The sequence below is a fragment of the Parasteatoda tepidariorum genome, chromosome 11, assembly GCF_982258835.1.
Source record: "Parasteatoda tepidariorum strain Cologne lab strain chromosome 11, Ptep-v5.0, whole genome shotgun sequence".
NCBI classification, from domain to species: Eukaryota; Metazoa; Arthropoda; class Arachnida; order Araneae; family Theridiidae; genus Parasteatoda; species Parasteatoda tepidariorum.
The window spans coordinates 273,712-297,720 of NC_141765.1; the positions used below are offsets into that span (position 1 = coordinate 273,712).

Below are 24,009 nucleotides of genomic sequence, written 5' to 3' on the forward strand. Positions count from 1 at the left end.
TTATTTATAAACATTGCGTGATTCTCAAGTGGAAACATAATACAAGAAGTTTATATTGCTTTGATAACAATAATATATTTTACAATAATAGCATAAAAATGTTTTTGTCAAAATTAATTATAGTTAAAAAATAAATAAATACATTGATCTTTAGTATGAAAACATGCAGAATTTTTATTTATTTAATTTTTGTGCATTAAAATAATTACAAAAAAATAAATAAAGCAAGAAATGAGCTCAAACATCATTTACTATTTCAAAAATAGTTTATTTTTCATTTTTCTGCATATTTCAATACATTATTTTTCTGTACAAAATGATATTTTAACAATTTATAATAGCACAATAGTTGAAATGGTGTACTGTATACTAAATAAAAAAGTTTATTTTTATTTTTTTGAAAGTGATGATTTTTTAAAACTTTTATGAATAATAAAATTTTTCTTAAAATTACAAAAATTTTAATAATAGAATTAATATGATCTAATATTAAAATTATGCGAATCAGCAATAATTATTTCATGCTTTAGCCATTGATTTCTTAAGTACTTTAAAATCAAAGTAATTAAGAGGATTTCGAACATTTATTTTCAGAAAATTGATTTTACAAAACCTTTTCTAAAATTATTACAATATTTCGTCTAGGCTAAATGTGGTAAAGAATTTTTTTTTAAATATATGCTAACAAAACAATTAGTAATTTAAAATTTTAATGTCTGCAAGTTTCATTAGCTGCAGATAGTATTATACAGATTTTATCGTATCACAAATTAATTTTTATGAAACTTCAAATATAAATAAACTTGTTTCCTTAAGTTTAAAAAATGCTGAAGTTCACTTAATTATAATTTGAAGTAGAATTGCTTTCAAAATTCTTCTGTTTGAAAATCAAAATCATATAATTAATGAAGTAGTAAAATGAAATAACTTAAAGTATTAAAAGAAAAAATAATAATAATCTAAGATCTTAAATTTATAACTTCGGTTTAAAAAATAATTTTCTTAATAATTTGAAAATATTTATATTGGACAGATGCAACTAATTACAAAAAAATTAAATAACTAGCTAGAATTTAATGCAAATTCTAATTAGCATGAAGATAATTTGGAAAAATTTGTTACACAATTAATGAGAGAATAGGATTACTAATTTATTTAGAATCTCGTCCCATTTTTGATCTGTGATGGAAAATGAAAATTACTCGTATTTAAACAAAATTAATATACAATCTTTATATACTAAAAATTCGTAACGCTGTTTTGGGTGTTCAATTTAACCTTACATGTTGTATAAAAATTATAAGATAAAGAGGAAAATAAATATAAGAGGACAAAATTTATAATATTTATCTTATTATTTAGCTTTTTTAGACTTTGAAAGCTTATTTCGCTAATTTTTTGTTACTTTTAAGTTTGCATTACATTTTGTTTTGCTGCCCAAATTCAGTAAAACTTTCAAGTTTCAAGATACGCTGGGGGGAAAAAACTTTATATATAGTGATAAGAACAGTTTCCTATTTAAATTATTATAAGTTTCGTCAACAAATAAAATTACCTATCTTTTAATTGTTGTTGAATCATTCATTTTCTGTTCATTAGGTAGAGTTTTTTCATCAAGTTCGTATGATTGCCTTACAAATCAAGTTAATCGTTATGATTAACATGTTAACAAAATGATTGTATATTTTGAAAACAAAATATTCGATCTCTTGTAGGAAATATCGGTCTTTAAGGAATATAAAGCAATGAGGCGAATGAGAAGCAATTACAAGAGTTGGCGACTGGCTTAGTAATTTATATATATAATAAATAATATATTAATTAATAAATAACATATTAATTAACAAATAATAACTGAAACAATGATTTATCACGTTTTTATTAAAAAAAAAAAAGGGGGGTATTTCGGGTTTTCTTACGATGGCTGACTCTTATATAGCTTGCTTCCAACATCAAAGTTGAAAGATTAGTACTATTTGTCACTTGTTTTGTTGAAATGTAACCTGCTAGGCTATTAGGTTTATTTTTTTAAACGACAAACAGATTGTTATATAAAAAATTTAAATTATTTAATTAGATGTCCAATTCAAGTTGTTCCAACTTTCGTTTGCAATTTTTTTTCTTTAACAGATTGTATAGTAATATTGTAACCATATGATAACTAAGAGAACGTTTTTATTAACCTGTACAAAGTTGAAGAATGCATTTACACAGTAAATCCCGAATTAGGAAAATTTATAACTAAAAATTGGCTGTTTGCTAATATGTGTTATGTTATTGACCCTCATAGCAACATAATATGACAAACAGCACTACTTGTTCGTGTTGAGCGCAATTTTCCTACGTAGTTACTGCCGAGTCTATTGCGAATGAGTGTATATAGTATTATCTTAAAAATTAAAAAAAGAAGCTAGATGAAATGGAAAGAACTAAAAATAATGAATAAAATTTTGTAGTTATAAGTACAACAAAAATAAAATTCAATATATTACAAGAAAATTAAATTTCTTTTGTTTTTAATAGTTATTTCGTGATTAATTTTTGTAGTTTCGCACGAAATCTTAGTATTTACCTAATCTTTATTTTTTATTAACGCGGTAAAAAAATTATTAATTATTTTCCTATGTACAGTTCCAGGTACAGTTTGGTCCAAATTTCATAAATTTATATTTTTAGTTTTATAATAAAAAACTCTGTGTTAAAATAATTTTTTTTTTTTAAATTGCTTTATTAATCTTCTTTTCTATTCGTTAAATTTTTATAATTATAATTTTTTTCCTTTCTGTTTTAATATTAATGTATTTTAGTGACTTTAGATATTAGTTTTTTTTAATTTTTTTTTAAAAGAAAAATAAACATAGTTTAATAATGAATTTACAACAATTAGTTTTTATCTTAAAATTGTAGATTTTATCTATTATTTTATTTATTATTGTAGATATTTCAAATCTGCAGAATATGAAGAAAAAAATTGTATGGTATGAAACTTTATTAAGCCATCTGTCATGAGTTACTCACCAAAATTAGTTCCATTTTTTAAAAGTACCCTATATTAAAAGATTGCAAATTAAAACATCCATATATTGTTACTTCAATAACTTCAAATATTAATGTTTCCAACATCAATACTCTAAATTTGATGTAATTATCTATTAAATGCAAATATTTTTTATAAATTTGTAAAAAAACAAAATTCAATTAAAAAAGTTTAGGCTCATTTCTTAAATTATAATTACTTAATATTTTTTTGGTAAGTTATGTAAACATAAATTCTGCATAATAGATATTAATTTAAAATACCTCAAGCATTTTATCTACGAGACATTTTTCGTAATTGCACTTACCATTATTTAGTATCTAAAATATATATTATTTTTATTTGCGAAGGATACAATGGATCAACAGTTATTCTATGCGTAATTATTATAATGTTTGTTAAATTTAATGCATACATAAAGTTGGTATAGGGCACTTCAACAGTTTTTGAATCTATCATAAAATTAAGTTAAAACTTTTATAAGTATAAAACTGATCATAAACTTAAGTATAAAACTGTTAAGGAGACAAGTAATTCTTTCAGTTTAAAAAATTTATAAATTTTATTATGATTTCCAATTCTAGGTTTTTTTATTTTCACTTTTATATTAATGATGAGTAACTTTAACTAAAAAATCAATACTAACTTAAACTTGATTAAATTTTTTTGTAAAGCAAAAGATAACCATTTCTGGAGGATTTGATATATTTTTACTCAGACATTTTCGAAAATGGCTCCAAAAAAAAAGGTGAACGGTATATGTTAACGAGAGTATAAATAAACGGTGGTGAAGGGAAAATGTTTTTCTCTTTCAAGTTGTTTTCCTGGAGAAAAGGATTCTGTCCCCTATATAAAATCCCTCTATGGAAATAGTACCCTCCCCCTACAAACGGACCCTCGGTGCCACAGGTGCACATCATTAATCATCTTTTAGGTCTGAAATGGGTTAGGTGAAAACGTTTCCCAGAAGTCTATTACTTATAATAAAATAACAGGGAACAACAATATTTTTCCCACTCGTTTATGCAGAATGACCAATTTTTATTTTAAGAAAAAATTAATGGATAATGGAAATACCTTAACTAATTATATATTTATTTCAATCTGATTTACACACGAGCTACAAGTAAAAATTAAGCACAACTATTAAAATTTTTTTTAGTGACGGAAATAATATTATTATATTCAAAATATTTACATGTTCAAAATATTCACATGTTCAAATTATCATCATAATAAAAGTTGATGAAATTACACACATATATTGTATATATATATAATCATTATCATTAAGGATTTTCCTTATTAGTTATTAAACATATTTTAAAATTCAATTAATAAAAATATCTTTCTTAAATTTGCTATTTATTTTAAATTTGAAATTTTCAGTACTTTTCTTAATTATAATTTTTACAAATTTCGTTATAAGATGCACAAAATATAGTTTACTTGCACTAAACAAAATTCAATAATTAAAAATTTTATTTTATTGCTACTTATTTCTTACATTTGCTTTCAAAATTAAATTAGTTTTAATGGGTACTCTTCTTAACGTATTTTTCAATGTCAACGAACATCCGGTTCACATTGAGAATTTACACATTTTTTGTGCTCAACTTTTATAACATTTGTATTTATACAAGACTCTAAGGACTAAGGAACCTATAATTCTTTCCTTATTCAAAAACTAGCTGCTTGCATTCATATTGCGTAGTATATATTTTAAATCTTAAAATCTAATTTCGTTATTCGATATATATAGATAAAAAAAATCATAAGTGATGCGAAGTGTGTGGTCATATTTTTCCTAAATTTAACCTCTCCTCCACAAAGAAATTTCGAAAAATGATACTTAAACACAGCTCCTTTTTCTTAATTTAGTGAATAAAAAAAATTTTTTGACGTAAATTTTTGAAATAAATTTTTGCAACACAACCTTTACGTAATTTGATGACTTCTTTTCCAGTTGCAATGAGAATATAATTAAAAATATAGTATAAGCGAATATATTATGTAGTATAAACAAAAACATGCGCAGAAACTGCAAACATGCACAACATAGATTGTTTTTTCACATCAAAAATCACATTTTTTACATCATCAAACCATTGCATCAAAATTTTGTAAATCAAATTTTTTTTCATAAAAATATCAAATTTCTGGAGTATTAACTTCTACAACTGCGAAAAATATTCTGTAAACATGAATCGTAGCAGTATGTTATGGAATCATTGTAATGGATAAATAAATAGAGCTTTTATCGCATAGAAATTCACTACCTAATTTCATTATAAGACCGAAAATTTTTGATACAAAACATCTTTTTTTTTTTTTTTTCTTTTATTATGTGAAATTTCGTACTTAGAAATGGTTGTTATCTACTCTTAAAATGGAAGCTCAAAATAATAAATTTATTATCAATGTTTCAAAAAAAAAAAATTTACTGCGAACATTTAGTTAGGCTTTGTGGTGCCCCCCTATCCTCTGGTGCCCTAAGCACGTGCTTAGTGTGCTTAATGGTTAATCCGGCCTTGAGTCGTTAGTTATTAGAAAATATACTAAACAGAATTGTTTAAAACATTTGGAAAGTTAACCAGTTGATTACAAGGCAATCAAGAAACCCTGAATGACAGAAGAAATCTTTAACAACGGGCTGCTCTATGTGGATAAAGAAATGAAGAAGGAAATAGCTCCTATAGTTGACAACTGCCCTCCTTAAAACAATCTTCCAAGTTTAAAGAACATTAAAATGTATTATTTTCCACCCATTTGTATGTCGATTCCTCAGCCATTAGATTTGGGCTTAATAAAATGTTTCCGAGGATACTATCGAAAAATATTAGTTCAGAACATTATTTATTATCTGGATTATAAACTTATAAATCTTTATGAAGTTAATGTAAAAAATGCGTGCGAATTAGATTTCTGTAGGTTGATATTCATTGGCACAATGCACTATCCAAAATTATTGGAAGAAGTCTTCTTTCTTTGAAGAAATATACGACGAAAATGTAGAAATTGTGCTGACTGAAATGATTCATAAAAAAAAAGTGTGTAACTAGATTCACTTCAATTATTAGTGCTTTCTTTCCCACGTAACGCAGATAGCTTCAATTCCGGGTGATAAAATAGAACAGCTGACTGACTTTTCTGAAAACAAAACTCAAATTTCCCCCCGAGAATATCATGTCATAAATTAAAACTCTGCAAGATTTTGTATGAACATTACCAAATGTATTAGGGGGGCCGGAAAGTAATGTCGTTACGGCTCATTAAATATCCGTTAGTCCTGAAAACCAATTTATTTTTTTCGATCCGGCATAAAAAGGTTGTTGCTAACAAGGTTGAATACATTATTGATTAAAAATAAAATCTTGATAACAAATATCAAATGCACCGTAATGACATTACTTTCCGGTCTCCCTAATAATAGATGTATAGTGCGTATTTTATTGGTTGCCAAAATGTGATTATCTACAAAATTAAGAAGAAAGAAAATTTCAAACTTTTCCCTTGCATGCGCAGTATAAAAGAACAACTTCAATTGCTCATATCTTGCATGATTTCAAACTAATTTTAAATTTTTCTAAAATTTTGTTGAATATTTTGAAAGTTATAAGAAAAAAACGTAAAAAAAAAATTTGTTTTTTTCATAAAAATGTCTATATCTCCATAAATATTTAAGCCAGGCTTACGAAACTTTGAAATTTATTACATACAATAACCAAAATAATTACTTCAGTTACAAATTTATTGCTACATTTTTTGCAATATGGTGTTCAAAAACACTATTTTTCATTTGTAATTTATTGTCTGTCCCTGAAAGCTTTAAACTTCATTTATAAGTATGAGAAATCGCAGTCCCGCAGTGGACTGATCGTTAAGACACGGTTCCCAGCAGATCACCGAAGTCAAGCATCACTGGCTACGGTCAGTGTGCGGGTGTGTGACCACTTGGATCAGCCTGCGCAGGGACCGAGGGTGTGCGGTATTGGTCCTCGTTAAACTGTTCTACCGTAAAGTGCTCGATTTCGCGTGCAGGTCGTCGGGCTACCGAAGCGGGGGTGCCATCCCCTCTGCAGAGGATCAGAATTGTGATGGCATGTCTTCGGATCATCCTCAGGGATGTTTCCCAGACCGTCGCCAATAGCCCATTGTGCAGCTCTAGTGCGACGTAAATGAACAACAACAACATGAGAAATCGCATGATATAAACACTTCTGAAGTTATAAAATGATTCTTTAAGTATTTCTTGATAAAAATGTATAAGTATAGAAATGTTTCCATTATTTTGTCCATTATTTGTTTGTATTTGGTCTTAGTAAAATGTTACTTTTTGAATGTGATTTGACTTTCCAATAACTTTTATATGTTTTATATACTTTTGCAAAGTTGAAAGTGATACCCCGAAATTGATTTAGAAGTTATAAGTAACATAAAAAATTCCCACCATTTAGTTTGAATCTTGAATTTAGAGTACCAAATAACCGTTTAAACTTATAGTGATTTCTTTTTAAGCTCTCTCTCTCTCTGTTATGCCATTATCCTTACTCCCGTAAGTTAGAAATTATGTGTTTATTTGTATCTCAACCCGCCCTTTCTAAGGGATACGAGAGTAGATACATACATAAAACTCTAAAAATTACATCAACAACAATTATAAGAATTTAGAATATCTAAAATAATGATCAATACAAATATATTAAAACAAGTGTAATCCCATTAAAGTAGTAAAAGGGTTAAAAAAATAAAATAACCCAGAAATCCAATAAATGTTAGGACTTTACAGAAGCATATAAAACAGTAATAAAACATTAGAAGTTAAAATTCGGGATAAAAGTTAAAAAGCAGAACAAGTTATAAATCGAAGCAATCCGTTATGTTTTGACTTGCTTAATTGATTGGTTATGATTGTCACTCATTTTAATACGTGGGATTCTGCCGATTCTTTTTTGGTTCTTAGGGAAGGTTAAGCAATTAGTTCTTGAATCCCTGAAACTAAGTCTGTTTGACTCGGCCCAGGCTGAGAGATGAATGAGACAATGGGTGGCCAGCAGATCAAATCTATACAGTATCTGGTGTCTCAAGATAAGTAAAATGTCATCGGCGAAACCGATCAATCGGCTGTCATCTTTTTTAAAACAGCTAAAAAGAGTGAGTGGCTGGTATCAAAGTTCAAATTGTATCTCTCGTTGGCCTTATTACAGTGTATACAGGACTCCTCCTCATTACATTATTTACCTGTGTGCTCGGCCGATGAGCAGCATCTACATATTTTTCTCGATTTGCAATCCTTGGCTAAGTGACCTAAAGCTGCACACCTGTAACATTGTCTAACATTTAATGATTCCTCGAATCTATATCTCCACAACAGATTCAGCTTATCCTTGAATTTAAGTCTAACAAAGTTCTCTGGTTTTATCTCTAGTATCCAATTCTTCTTACCGCCTCTTGTTCGATGGGCCGTCTTAACCCTTATATCTCCCTCCTCGAACTCATCGTTTTGCTTTGTCAATTCATCCAGTAAATCATGTTCTTCTATGTCATCTTCCACTCCGAATACAATTATTGTAGGGTTTTTAACTTTAGGAGGTCCTACAGTATACTGTTTTGCCAATCCTTGTTTCATCATTTCTTCTCTCAATACTTCGAGATCCTCTTCGGTGTCCGACTGTATCAGGACACCCCCATGACTTATGTTAGCAATCCTTCTGATTTCAATCCTCAGATTTACCGGGTTCAAGCCCTGTAAAAGATCAGATCTAGTTTGGTCGGATATAAGATGTAATTCCTTCCTTTATTGGTCTGACTATTGCCACATGTTCCTTCGTTCGATCACGGACAGCCAATTGGCGGCTGTGTCCCTTCTTTACAGTCTCCGCTTAGGATTTACTCGCCATATCATTTCTTTTCTATTATCGGATCCGATTTTGTTTCATTTATCTCTTGATATCTGTCCTATTTGGCCTGTAGCAATGCAATATGTGTGATTACCAGTGACATGAGCTCAGAAAGGGTGTTCAAACAAAACATCCTTATCTGCCTTGATAATTCTACAATTTTCTCTAAAAAGCAGTGAGTGTAACTTATTTTAGAGCAAAGGTTTAAGGGTTGGTGGTTCGTACAATGAGTCTCCCGTGACCGGATCTACTAGTCTAGGTGCCTCTAAGTCCGACATCTCTTTCCGTAAAGCTGAACAAATGACCAATTTATTTATTATGGACAAGTATGATCTTGCTTTAACTCCTTACCTCCATGAGGGACACAATAACACTAGATTCCAAAATGGAGTCCATGAAAATTGAACAAGTTCAGAATGTCAATCGGAAACATCTAGTGTCTGTTTGCCAATAACAACAAACAAACAAGTCGCTCACTTAAAATATGAATATAAGCAATCACTATACAGCACAATTCATTGTGAAATATCCATTCAGCACGCTCTTAACTACTAAGTTTGTAAATTGGTAGATTCAACCATTCACACGTTAATCAATAATCAAACTATCCGTACACTGCGGGAACTAATTAATATTCAAATTCACATCAGGGAATCACTTCTATCAATACAATTAACACAAAATATATATTACTAGAATATTTATTACTAGACTTACTCAAATAGTCTGGCTGTGATATATTCATTTGCAACGTGGCGAACTTCACGCCGCCATTGAGTATAGTTAAGTGCGGCGAGCTCTCTGCTTATCGTTAATAGCTCTGCGTTTTGTAACCGCCATCTTGGCTCGTAAACAACCAAGTTTTAACTTGAATTGTAGATTTCACAAATATGCACTTTTTGCTTACAAATATGATATCCATACAATTATTTAGTAAAATAGTCGCGATAAAAACAATGATTCACAGAATATCAAAATTTAAAAAACTCACAACCTTCACCCGTGACCTAGGTTAGAAATTATAAAAAACTAAATGAATGAATTTTTGTAATTTTTTTTTTTTAAGAAAGAAGAAAAATATAACAATTGCAAAAGGGTAAATCGTACTGAAACCATTTTCCATCAATAGACTTGTTTTAATTTTCTTACCAAGTTTTGCATGATCAGTCAATAGAGTATACTCCGATGTAAAAAATTTTAAAAAATTCGGCTGAAATACCATGCTGATTTATTCGACAATTCTTAAAGAGTTTAGTTTTATAAATCGTAGGTTTATAAATGGAAGTTTTATGTTTTAATTCAGAAATTTTGTACTTGAATTTTAATTTGTCGAAACAATTTTTATGTTGAATAAGTCCACTGATTAATATACACTGGTTATCATAAATTAAGGAAAAATCACAAAAATAGCGATAACTCTTTCAAAAGTAAGCCAAACCGTGCAAAATTTGCATATGTTGTCCACTAAGAGTAGCTGAGTAAAATTGCAATATGCAAATTAGTGGCGCTGCACTCGGCTTACGTCATCTGCCTGGAGCATAAAAGTCCAAGTTTGAGAGAAAGCACACAAATTTTACTGTGATTGCGACATTGAAAATCTGAGATAGCCAATTCGTAATAATGACCTCTAGGCATCATTTGCCTGAAGAACTACGATGGAGAGCCATCGGGAGACTAGAGGCAGGGCAGAGTCAATCAGAAGTGGCCAGATGGCTAAATGTGAGTCCATCTGTGGTTCATAGACTTTGGAGGCAATTTCAAACCACAGATTCGGCATCTAGGAGGTTCAGTCAAGGACGGCCAACTGTTACGACCAGTGCCGATGACCGATATTTGACATTAAGTGCACGCAGGAATAGAACCGCTACTCCGACACATCTTAGATCCTCTCTTGCTGCAGCCACCGGAAGGTTGGTGTCAACGTCAACTGTGCGCAGAAGGCTCCACGAAGGTGGTCTGTATGCGAGACGACCAGCCATTTGCGTGCCGCTCACATCACGCCATAGGAGAGACCGTTTGCAGTGGGCCCGACAACATGTCCACTGGACGTCAGATCAATGGAGGCCTGTTCTCTTTACGGATGAGTCCAGGTTTAGTCTAGAAAGTGACAGTAGACGTTATTTGATATGGAGAGAACCTGGGACCCGTTATCATCCATCAAACATCCGTGAAAGAGATGCATACGGAAGAGTCTGTGTTTGGGGAGGCATATCCTTAGGAGGGCGCACATACCTCCATGTCTTTCCAAGGGGAACCGTGACTGCTCAGGTTTATCGAGACAACATCCTTGATGCTTATGTGCGCCCATATGCCGGGGCAATTGGTGATTGCTTCCTGTTACAGGACGATAATGCAAGACCACACAGAGCTCGCATTGTTGATGATTATCTTCAACAGGAAACAATTACTCGCATGGAGTGGCCAGCTCGATCCCCGGACTTGAATCCTATCGAGCACGTTTGGGATGCTCTAGGGAGGCGTGTATCTGCCATCAATCCGCCCCCTCAGACCCTTGCCACGCTTGCAACTGCTTTACAAGAGCAATGGCTCTCACTTCCTATTGAACTGATAGACCGCATAATTGAAAGCATCACACATCGCTGTTTGTGCTGTATTGCTTCTAGAGGCAATCATATTCCATATTAAAGGTACTTTTTCTATTGCAAACCGATACTTCCAATTTGTTTATTTTATACATGTGCTAATTTCTATACTACTATTAATGTCTGATAATTTCTTTTTATGTTGTTTAATACCTTACTATGTGTTGTATATTGTGGGTAAGTTTCATAAAATTCCATGTGTAATTTCTTGAGTTATCGCGATTTTTGTGAATTTTCCTTAATTTATGATAACCAGTGTACATTCAAATTCATAATTTTACGATACTCAAGTTTTTTTTTCTCATCATGTAATGAATGACGCGATAAATCTTTAAAGCACTGATTACTTAACATAACTTCAATGACAGTCCGTAAATTTAAAAGTTTTTTTTTTTTGTTTTTTTTTAAGCTTTTCCTCGATATTTTCGTAGCGTTTTATAATTTAATATATTAATAAGCATTTTCAGTACGAAGTTGTTATCTATCAATACTCTCTTACTTTGTTTTTTTATAGTAAAACATCCTCTTTTTTTTTCTAGAAGGATTCTTCCTCTGTTTGATCCTCTCACCGACCCTCAGGGTTGCTTCTTTTATTTTCTTTTTTTTTTTTTTTGCTAAAAATCGATGAAAAAGGTTATTTTAGGAATGAAATATATAATTATTATAAGTTTGTGTAAGCATTAGTCAATTGCTATAAAATAAATAATACCTGAATTTGAAAAACATTAAAGTGTACTTGAAGAAAAGAACTTAATACTGTAGGAATACGGAATATGCGAGAAAATAAGAAATGACAGTAATTATGCTTATTAACAATATTTAACGATTACCGTATAACATATTTTGCATTGGATTCAGCTTTTATCTCTTGGTCTTTATATTTTTTAAAATTTCGTTAAAGTATTCAGATTACATTTGGTAACATTTAATCTCTCTCTTGTTTTTTATTTATTCATTTAACTTATATATTTATTTCATTTATTTATTTTTTCTTACTGTTTCAAACGCAAGTTTATAAAATGAAAATCACCAGAGAAATAATTATTTCTACAGCAATGGAAAAATAATTATTATTTATGGAAGAAAAATTGCCAAAAAGCACTTAAAATTGCAATAACTTTCAGAAAAATTGGAATTTCTGAGAAAAATCTCGTTAATTCAAAAATGGCCCTATCAGTACATCAAATTTCAGCGTGCTGTAGATCCGCCGAAACAGTTTTTTTTTTACGTCAAGTTTAAAGTCAAGATGATTCTTGAAACTAATAATAGAATTTTTTTTATTGCATCAAACTCCTGATGCTTTTCTCCCTTTGAAAGGCTTGTTTTTGCGAGTTTAATTTTTAAACAAATTTATATTTTAGATTTTTATTTACTACTTTACTTACTTAGATTTTTATTTACGACACAATTTCTTAGAATTTTGTGACTTTTTGTACAACATATAATTTTTTTATTGTTAATATTCACTAATAACTTGTTACATAACTGTAAATAATATAAGAAATGTTAAAAATTAATTTTAAACAAATTTATTTACGCATTTACAATCCAGTCATTTTGACTGTTTTTGGGCAGTATAGGTATATACTAATTTTCCGTCTTTTTAGTGTTAAAGAACTTCAAGTCTTAGATCTGTATTTTGATTTTGCGAATGAAATTCAAATGTCATTATCTATAAAGGAATCAAATCATTCAACGAGAGCAGATACAAAAAAAATGATTTGTTACTTAAGTTATCTCGTTTTCTTTAGAATTACTTAGATACATATATGCTGTTAAGAACTCAGATATGATGAAGATCATTCAGATAATATTTCAAACTATTTTTCATTTTAAACAGATCACTGTTTCAAATGTTCTAGCCAGGAATTTATACAATGTGTGTCACTTATTACTGTGCTCAGTGCGTATAATAAAGAAATCACCCTAAATAATTTTAATGTCAATCTTAATGGTTCAATGAGTTGACTTCAAATATGCTAATTGATTAGCGGTAACTTAACTTTCTGTAATTTAATTAAGTTACGGAAACAGACACAAAAACGTGTTCTTTCTGAATGAATATATCTTTTTTTTCCGTCGGATTTTTGACCATCGAAGATGGAGTTAGTCCCAATCTGGTCCCAATAGTTTGATGAAGAGGGGATGTCGAAATCCTTTAATGTTAATATCACTTTTTGCGTATTTTGCTTTATCTCCAGAATTTTAAAAACAAATCGAAAAATTATGAAGTTTGTTCATCCAAAGATAACTGTAAAAAATGCATTTTTATAACTATTTATTATTTTTTCTCAATATTGGTAGGAACATTTCTGAATTGAAAGATATGCTAATTTTTACACCATTTTGAACTATAATTTTAAATGACTGAATAAAGAACTTGAGCGAAATCGTTCGCATTTTTGAACTTTCATTTCTCGAGAACTATTCGACCGATTTCTTTCAAATTTTGAAACTTGTTTTTTTTTTTTTTTTTTTTTTTAAATTTCGCTAGCAATGATCTTTTTCCTTATTTTAATTGCAGCATAATTTTTTTAGGGGAGGAGGAGTAAATAACTTAAAAACTATTCAATTAGCCTCAAAATGATTAACTTATTTGAATTCAATGCATTAAAGTTAATTGATAAAGGTTTTATCCAATAATAAGATTTTATGTTACTCTTAGTTAGTTCCAGTTCTTTGTAAAACGCTTAAGTCAAGCAATTTATTAGTTACTTGGGCTACAGGAATTGGATAAAATTATAGAAATGCTTCTATACAAACTCATTTTTTCTTATTTCTGAAGAAATATTTTGAGAGTAATTTTATAACTTCAGAAAAGTTTAGATCTCTCATGCATATCAATGAAATTTAACACTTTTAGATGTATCAGAAACCGACAAGAGATTCGAACGAAATAGTATGTCAACCCTATGCCAAAAAATATAGCAATAAGCTTGTATCACTTATGGTGCTTATAATATGCAATATCGTAACTTTAGCTTAAATATTTATCAAGATATTGACATTTTTTTATTATCGAAAAACGAATTCTTTTCCTTATGTTTTTTCACTATATCTGCAAAAATATTCATTAATCTCATAATTGTTAGAGTAATTTTTAATTAACAACAAAAATATCATTCTAAAATATAAAATAAATCAGTAAAATTGCCATTCAGCAAACCCCTTACTATTCACAACTTTCTTTCCAAATTTATAAGAACTACTTGGAAACTTTTTAAAATTTCAAGATATTCAAATCGAATTTTTTTTCATACTTTATCAAATACGATTCAGAACAAAATCATGAAAAACAATTAAATGTTTCCCACGCATGTGCAGTATAATAAGATTACTTTAAATGCTCATATATCTAAGCGAATTGTTTTCAAACTTTAAAATACTTTTGCTATTAATTAAAAACTACACTAAAAATCTTGTTTAACTTTAATAACTACACTGCTCAAAAAAATTAGGGGAGCCATGTGCTCCCCTAATTTTTTTGAGCAGTGTATATACATATATATCTGCATAGATATACACTGCTCAAAAAAATTAGGGGAGCACATGGCTCCCCTAATTTTTTTGAGCAGTGTATTTCTGCAGTCATAATAAGAGAATGTAACAAACAAACAAAAATTGCAGAAATGTCCACTTCTCCATGAATATCTAAGCTAGGTTTACGAATATTTGCTCAATTATTGCGTGTAATAACCAAAATAAATGTTAAAAGTTATATGCTCATTGCTCTATTTTTAGCATAGGGTGTTTAAAACCACTTTTTCTCAATCATAATTTATTGTTGGTCCCTCAAACCTTAAAAATCCATTGATATGTATGAGAAATCGCATAATCTAAACATCTCTAAAGTTATAAATGATTTTCTAAGTATTTTTTGAGAAGTTAGTTTAGAAGTGTTTCCATAAATTTTGTCCAACCCCTGTCTATTACCATTTTAAACGCTAATACCTTTGATTCCTTATCCGTTATTCATAATCCTTCTGTGAGATCACAATTCGAAATTGTTACTGTAATTCTACATCGAAAAGCTTTTGTGAAATAAGTTTTTTAGTGCTTCTCATTATTAGCCCTATTTGTTGGACTAATTAACTGTAATTTTACTTTTTTATAATTTAGAAAATTCAATACTTTTTATCCATATATAGATAATAAAAAATAAAAAAAACAGCTCGAATTTTAGTCATTTTTAAATTTGACTCAAGCTTAATAGCTTAAAAAACTGACTTTATGAGGAAAACTAGAAATTTAAATTTTCAAAAATAATGTTTTATTTTTTGTTAAACAATCCTTCTTTGAGATTACGTTTTAAAAAAAGTAATTGTTTGGGCAAAAAAATAGAATAATTGAAAATTATGCAATTTTGCATCGAAAACAGTAAGTTTTTGTGAGATAAGTTTTTTAGTGATTAAAAGTGCTTCTCATTATTAGCCCATTTGTTAGCTAATTAACTGCTGGATTTATTTCTTTAAAATTTATAATTTTTTTTTTATCCACAAGTAGATCCATAAAACACCGAGAATTTTAGTAATTTTTAATTTTCACTCAAGCTTTAATAGCTTAAAAGAACTGGCATTATGAGGAAAGCTAGAAATTTAAATTTTCAAAAATAAGGTCGAATGCACCTGCAACAACCCAAGCAGAGAATAAATAAATGCTGATTTATTTATAACCTTTTCATTAAAAATCAGTGCTCTGTGCTTCTCGAATTAGTTAAACTAACTCATAAGGAAACCATGAATGTGAGCGTTGGGAGAAAAATAGTAATTGTAAGCGAAAAGTACATATGATAAAAAATTTTAATAGTGATTCATTGTGATTTTGTTTTTAATTAATTCTTAAAACCTGTTTGGAGAAGACCATTACTGCTCTTTTATTATTAACCAGGAAAAAAGATTTATTATTTTGAATGACGATTTGCGTCATAAATATTTTTGAAATGCGTTTTTATAATTATTCTTTTCTTCTTAAGGACGACTTTAAATTGCGGCGGCAAAAGTTGCTAACGTATATGTGAATTTGACAGAAATTAATGATTATTATTTAAGTATTAAGTACATGTGCAGGGCTTGGGGAAGCTTAATATTATTTTTTTCGTTTTTGGTAAAAACGCCGCAATTTTCATGTCTGCAGTAACGCATCTATGTTTTTTAGTAAGAATCACGGAAATCTGCCAAGTACCTATAGGGTAATGATACTAAGTAACAGTTCGCTGTAGAAATGTCACTTTAAATAAAAGTGTGGTTTATTACTATATTTCCTCAAGCCTTTCACATATTAGATCGAACTATCTATTCTAATTAATTAGCTTAAAGTTAAAAAAAAAATTGCCATGAGTTCTGAATTCGATACATTTCCACAAAAATGCTGGTTAGTTCAATTAAAAAGTCCTCCATGAAGGTAAAATTTCATCTCCTGCTTGATCCAGGAGTTCCCTTGTCTTCCGGATTGGGTTCAAAATTACAAGGCTACGAAGTTCAACATTTGTAGTTGTAAACTCAAAATTGTATCAGCTGTTCAACGACGGTTAAAAAATAAAACATTGCAATAGAAGAACAGTGGTGGCTCAGGGAATAGAGCGCTCGCCTCCCAATGATTTGAAAAGGGTTCGAATCATAGAGTTGAAATGGTAAATAGAGGAACCAAGCTCGCTTCATTCCTTCCGAAAGGACACGCCACAGATAGTAAGGAAAGAGCTGCAATCACGTAATGGAAAGAGTGCAATTCTTGGCGCAGTATCACAAATGTTGACCCACAAATTTTTTTAACCAGCTTTATTCCGATATTACCGATGCGCAAATAATCTCATCATTTGAGAGAGAGAAAAAATATTTTCGTTAATCACATTTCTTTAATATTATCTTAACAAATAATTTTTAATTAAAGTACTGCCTTTATTAAAAAATTTAAGAAGTTCTCGTCTTTTCCCTTAACACTATTCCTTAAAATTTATTCATTATATAAAAATAAAAAACGATATTCTGCACCACTTATATTTATTACTATATTCAGAGAAAAAAATTTGTAAATGTTTTTATTACAAAGACCTATATATAAAAAAAATTTAACAATATATATTGTAATAACTATTATAACATTTAACTATTGTTATTTTTTTTAAAAAAATAATAATAACTTCGATACAAAAATCACGATTTTTTTACACCTACCAGGGCTTAAAATGTGAATTTGAAAATGTTGCCTTTCTTTTTTAATGAAACATAAGTTTGTTTAAAAAATAAATTTAATCTTTATGTTTTAAAAGTTTGATCACTATTAGATAAAACAAATTGTAAAATTAAACAGATCGTGTGAAAAAAGTTCGATGCTTAGAAATAAAAAGGTTCAGTTTTAATACGTAAAACATACGTTAATGTTGCAACACTTTTATCATTTTTATTTATGCTCAGCAAGAGACTGCTCCAGAGGCAATATTAAATTTCGGGAAAAATAGCTTCGAGGAAAATAAAACCCGTTTTTAGTAGAATAGAATAGTTGAAAAACATATTTTTGATAAGATTTAATTATGTTTAGAATTTTATTTATATATTGAATACATTAAATTATTTATACAATAAAGATTATTTACGTTATTAATTTAGAATTTTAACTTCTTTTTTTCCTGACACTTAAAATTGATATTTTCAAAAATAAACTACTGTTGCATTTTAACTTAATACTCAACAATTTGTCTAAATATGAAATAAAATATTTATTTTAATATAAAGGTTTTCAGTGCCGAATAGTGAAAAATATAAGATTGAAAGCATTAAACTAGTAAAAGAAAATAATAAAAGAGTTTAATTAGAAATTTTACTTTGTATTTCATGTACAATCAAATTCCATAAATTACAAGGAAAATTGAATTGTACAGTCTGCAAAAAAAAAAAAAAAAAAGATATCACCCTGAATATCTTTCGTTCGAATGATCGGATTTTCACGAATTAAGTGTCATTCTTAATGGTTCCTGGGGGTGACCTCAAATATGCTAATTAATTAGTGCTAACTATTAATTAAGTTACGAAATCAGACTCAAAAACGTACTTTCTCTGAATAAACATATAATTTTTTTTTTTTGCGTATTTGAAATCCAGACACTTGAATTACGGGGGTGGGGAGACAAAATTTTGAAAAAATTGGGTCTTAAATTGGGTCACAAAAAAGGTTTATATATTTGGCGATAGTCCAGAAAACCGCCAATAAAAGTCGCCAGCGCAAATTAATATTTTAAGGTAACCCATTGACTAATTCAAAAGAAGAAGACTTAATTTCACTAGGTTGCTAAGCAACCAATTTCTGACTGTAAAAAAAAATTTTATTTAATAGAAATATCTCAAAGTTAATAGAAAATATCTCAAAGTTAATAGAAAATATCTCAAAGTTTCTAGGATATAGGCAATTTTTAAGCTAATTTCTGTCCAAAAAGCAAATTTTTTTTTATTTTAATCTCCTTTGAAAAGAAAATTTGAATCGATTTAAAAATTATTATATGATTTTATAAGTTTTTAGAATTTAAATACATGAACTTTCTATCTGATATTATTTAGATTATGTTGTTTTTGCTATAAAAATTCGAGGATTTCATACTAAAATCAAATTAACATTACTTATTATGGCTATATACAAAATTTTAGGGATAATCATTTTTACAGATTTAATCGAGTGTTCTAGGCAAGAAAGTTTGAAGGAAAAAAAGTGCTTGAAAAATAAAATGTATATTGTATAGTAATTCTAATGCGCATTCACAAGGTTTTCTATAATTTACCATATTTCTTTTTTCTGTAACTCAAGGAATTGCTGAATGTTTAGTAGTATTTTAAAAACACTGAAATATGTTATGTTTAAGAATAAGATATTGAAATAATATGTTGCATATTGTAAGAATCATTGTTTAAAAAATCGCTTCATTCTGCTAGTTATTTAGGTTACAAGGCTTTCTTTGAATAAAGATGATAAGCAAATACCATCCTCATCTTTCAATACATTCTAAAACTTACATTCGCAAATTCACCATAAAATGTCGCACAGCATAATTCTTCAAATACGATTACAGCTACATTTACCACCAAATACTGCTACTATGATTATTTTTGTTTTCTTACATATGTTACCGGCAAAGTATGAAACGCCGGTATTGAATAGAATGCCTAAGCATTCTATACAATGCCGGATGTTTTTAGGCAAAGTATGAAATATGAGAGGTATTACATACTTTCCCTAGGCATTCTATAGAATGACAAATGTTATTTAGGCAAAATATGAAAAAAACATACTGATGAGGTCATTATGTTATATTAATGATGTGCATGTTACTACTGCGAATGACCGAAATCGGTGGTTCTTGACTTTCACCGGTGAATGTTGACAATCACATAGTCGCTTTGGTGAATGTCCGAAATATTTATTACATCTGATTTGATATTAATTTATTCGTGGATATAATTACATTTATTCGATATTGTAATACTTACTGACGATAGATTAGAAGAAACATCAGTGTTTGGAGTATCAGGCTTCAGGCTAATATATATCGGGCAATGAGACTGAACCTTAACAAAACGTTGTAGGATATACCGGGCAAATTTATACCAGGCAGTGACACTTGACCTTAAAAAAACATCAGTGTCTGGTATACCAGGCAAATGTATACCGGGCGGTGGCAATTAACTAGAACTAGTATGACTAGACCTTTGGTAAATGTCTGAAATATATACTAGGTCTAATTAAGTGCTACAGCCCGGTATACATTTACCCGGTATATCCTACACTGATGTTTTTTTAAGGTCAAGTGCCACTGCCTGGTATACATTTACCCGGTATATCCTACAATAATGTTTCTTGATGAAATAATAAACGTAGTAGGGTAAAGAATAAGATTTTTAAAAATGTTAAAATTTAATTAAATAGTTGGTAAAATAGTTCTGCGAAGCACTTCCGGACAGGTGATTAAAAAATTACTTTTAAGATTAAGACGATATATAAGATGTTGAGAAATTTGCAATGATGTGAGAGATGCTTAAAAATGTTGACTACGTATTTTTATTAATATTTATAAAAAATATATTCAAGAAATTGATAAATATGAATAATTGATAGAAATGATTGATTCCAAATCTATTCATACGTATGTATATTATAGAAAATGTGTCAGTTATTGAGGAAAAAAATAATCACATTAAATAGGCAAAATCTGGTGTATAGTCATATTCTATCACAAGCATGCTTTTATAAAATTCGACACTCGTTGATTAAAATGTTTGATTTAAATTTCTTTACAAAATTGCAAATAGAATTTTAGACGACTAAAAAAGAAATATCTTATTTCATAGTTTTAAAAAAAATAAAAAGATTAGCAAGCAATTATTAGCGAAAAAAATATGAATGAAATTTTACGCCACTCGCGCTAAGCAAAGTTCCTTGTAAGTTTATCACATTTTAATATTAATCGCCCCATTAAATAATTTCTTCATTGTCACCAAATTATTATTTTTTAAATAATTAATTTTAATTTTTCTCATCTTCTAATAAATAAAAACAATAGAAACTTTAGACTTTTCAGTTAAAAAATATGTGGATTAAAATGGTATAAAAAAACCCCTACCTTATAATTCAAAATTTTTTCATCCTCACTTTAATTAAAAAATAATAAATAATTATCAAAAATTATTTTTTTCATGAAATTATCTTTGGGTAAATGAGTTTTATGAGTGGGTGAAATTTTTTTTGAATTGCTTCATTAGTTTTCAAAATATGACTGAAAACGCAAAAAACGAAATTAACATTAAGGGGTCCAAACTTTGAATCGCTCTCCTGATCAAACTATGGGGACCACATTTCCCAGATTGCGGCTACCCCGTATATTTTGAAGATAAGGAATCCAAATATGCAAAAAAAATTATATGTTTATTCAGAGAAAGTACGTTTTTGTGTCTGATTTCGTAACTTAATTAATAGTTAGCACTAATTAATTAGCATATTTGAGGTCACCCCCCGGAACCATTAAGATTGACACATAGTTCGTGAAAATCCGATCATTAGAACGAAAGTTATTCAGGGTGATATCGTTTTTTTTTTTTTGCGGACTGTACACACAAAGTGACTAGTAGAAAAGCTTTTGAAATTTAAGCAAAAAGTACTTAAATAAAAGAGAAAATAATTAGAATTTTTACTTTGTACTAAATGTAGATTGAAACTAATAACGAACGTATAATTAAAAAACCTTTCTTTTATTGTGATAGAAATTGCAATTTATGCAACTTTTTATGAGGTAAATTTATGCAACTATTATAGGTCAATATATATTTAATAATTTTTATACAGAAAACCAGTAACTTAAAAAGTAACAGTTAAAAATATTTTATTTTACAAATTAAAAAACCTTAATCATTTTATAGACATTAGGAAAATTACAATGCCCCTCCATAAAAAATGTAATTTTCTTAAAAATAGTAAACGCATTTAAAACTACATCTTTTTGCCAGCTAGCAAATAAAATATATACGATCTATACAAAGGTAAAAGCAGTTGAAATTTTACAAGAAAGGTTCAGGATGTTAAATCTTTGCACCTCAGCCAGCTGTTAGCCTTGGCCGTCTGAACAGTTTATTCCATACCAATCCATCACATGCTAGTACACTGCACTAATTTACTCCTATACAACTTAGCCACTTCTATGTTATGTTTTCTGAATTTGTTGCACTAAATCAAGCTAATTCTACACTTTAATATACTAGTAAAATAAAGCATCAGAGCATGACTGAGTATCGGAAAAATTTTAAAATAGGAAAAGTGAAAAAAAATGTCGCCCTTTCTTGTAAAAAGTTATCGGACAGTCCCTAGAAAACTTCTCCGTGCAGCAAAATGCTCAGGACTTTTGTACCATTCTTATTTCTGAATTGAAACGACAGACTGTTAATTGCATCAGACGATCGCAATGTTAAACGAATGGACGGGAATAGAATCGGTCTCAGTCAACCGCAAGTTTAGGCTGCAGTCACGTGACTTCTTCTTGTCCATGGGTTGGGGGTTATTCCACTCTCTCTACCCCAGTATTTCAACTCTATGATTCGAATCCCAGCGATGACTGATCGATGCGATTTCGCTCTCGGCTCGCACCTACCACAGTATCGACGTAAAATATCCTCAGTAGTAAACGAATCATGGGATAGAGTCCCTTGCCATCGGGCTAACCGGGGTAGGTTTCGTGGTTTTCCTCTCCATTAAAACGCAAATTTGGTTAATTTCATCAAAAAGTCCTCCACGAAGACAAATTTTTCTGCCCCCCCCCCCCAGTTCTCTTATAAAATTCCACGTTATTTTCGATAAGTGTGAATTTTTAACAGCTATCCATACCTTTTTAGTGTACGATTTGCCTAATTTTAGGCGCTCGCCTTGTTCTAATTATGAAAACGGGGCAAAATGTCAAGAAAAGAAAGCCACTGTTTTGTTAAAATGAAAAGAATTTGTGATATATTTTTCAGTATTTAGAAGATTACACCAAAGCTTTTCATTGTCTAGGCTCAAAAAAGTGAGAATTATTCGTCGATTTTAAGACTGTTTTTAGATGACTCTGACAGATAACACTTAAAAATGAATATTATGCTATAACTACTGTGAGTTTGTTAAGTTTATCTTTAGCCTTTTGTTGGTAAATCTGAAAATTGAGCATAACTGCAGAAAAGCCAGTTTTGTGGCAGTGAAAAGCGTTTATTTAAAAAGTTACTCCTATGCTGCATCATCTGAGATCATAAAATTTGCAAAAAATGTAGAATTATTCCTTTTTATAACTTTCCTCTAGGTCAGTGTTTCTTAACCTTTTTGGTATAATGGACCCCTTTTAAAATTTTTTAAGAAGTCACGGACCACCCCCTGTGAAAAAAATAATTGCAAAAAGACATCCATAATTAGAAAACATTTAATTTTATTATTTTAATAGCATAAAAAATTTTTATAACTAAAATTTTTAATGTGAAGATTGCTGCTGCTTTTCCTTAATTAACAAATTGAATTGGGGGATAGTTTTCGATGTTTTCGATTCGATCGATACGATGTTTTGTTTTTATTGTCACGAGCGTGGAAAATCCCTCTTCGCGAAGATACACCGTAGCAAACAGAATTATAGCTTCCATAGATCCCTTTACAAGCAATGGGTAGGCTTCCAAACGTTTTAAAAATTAGGAGTAGTTAGCGGACCCCCAAAATGTGACTCATGGACCCCTTAGGGGTTCATGAACCACAGGTTAAGAAACCCTGCTCTAGGTGGAAAAATCTCGCCAAGTTGGCAATTTTTGTAAAAATTGCTTTTAGTTATTTGTTCATTCTAAATACCAGATAATTCTTTACGAAACGTTGATTTGTTCTGTTTAAAATTATAACTTTGCTTCAAGTGTAAGGCACTGAAACTGTGGCTTTTTTCTTTCTTTGATGGATAAACTTCAGTCTTAAAATAATTTTTTGTTAAAATATTTTT

At 29.4% G+C, this 24,009-nt stretch overlaps 1 protein-coding gene across 4 annotated transcripts in view; it reads left to right on the forward strand.

Moving 5' to 3' along the window:
• Positions 1 to 24,009, forward strand: part of LOC107445131 (SEC14-like protein 2) — a 151,290-nt gene that overhangs the window by 19,560 nt on the left and 107,721 nt on the right. The window lies entirely within an intron of this gene.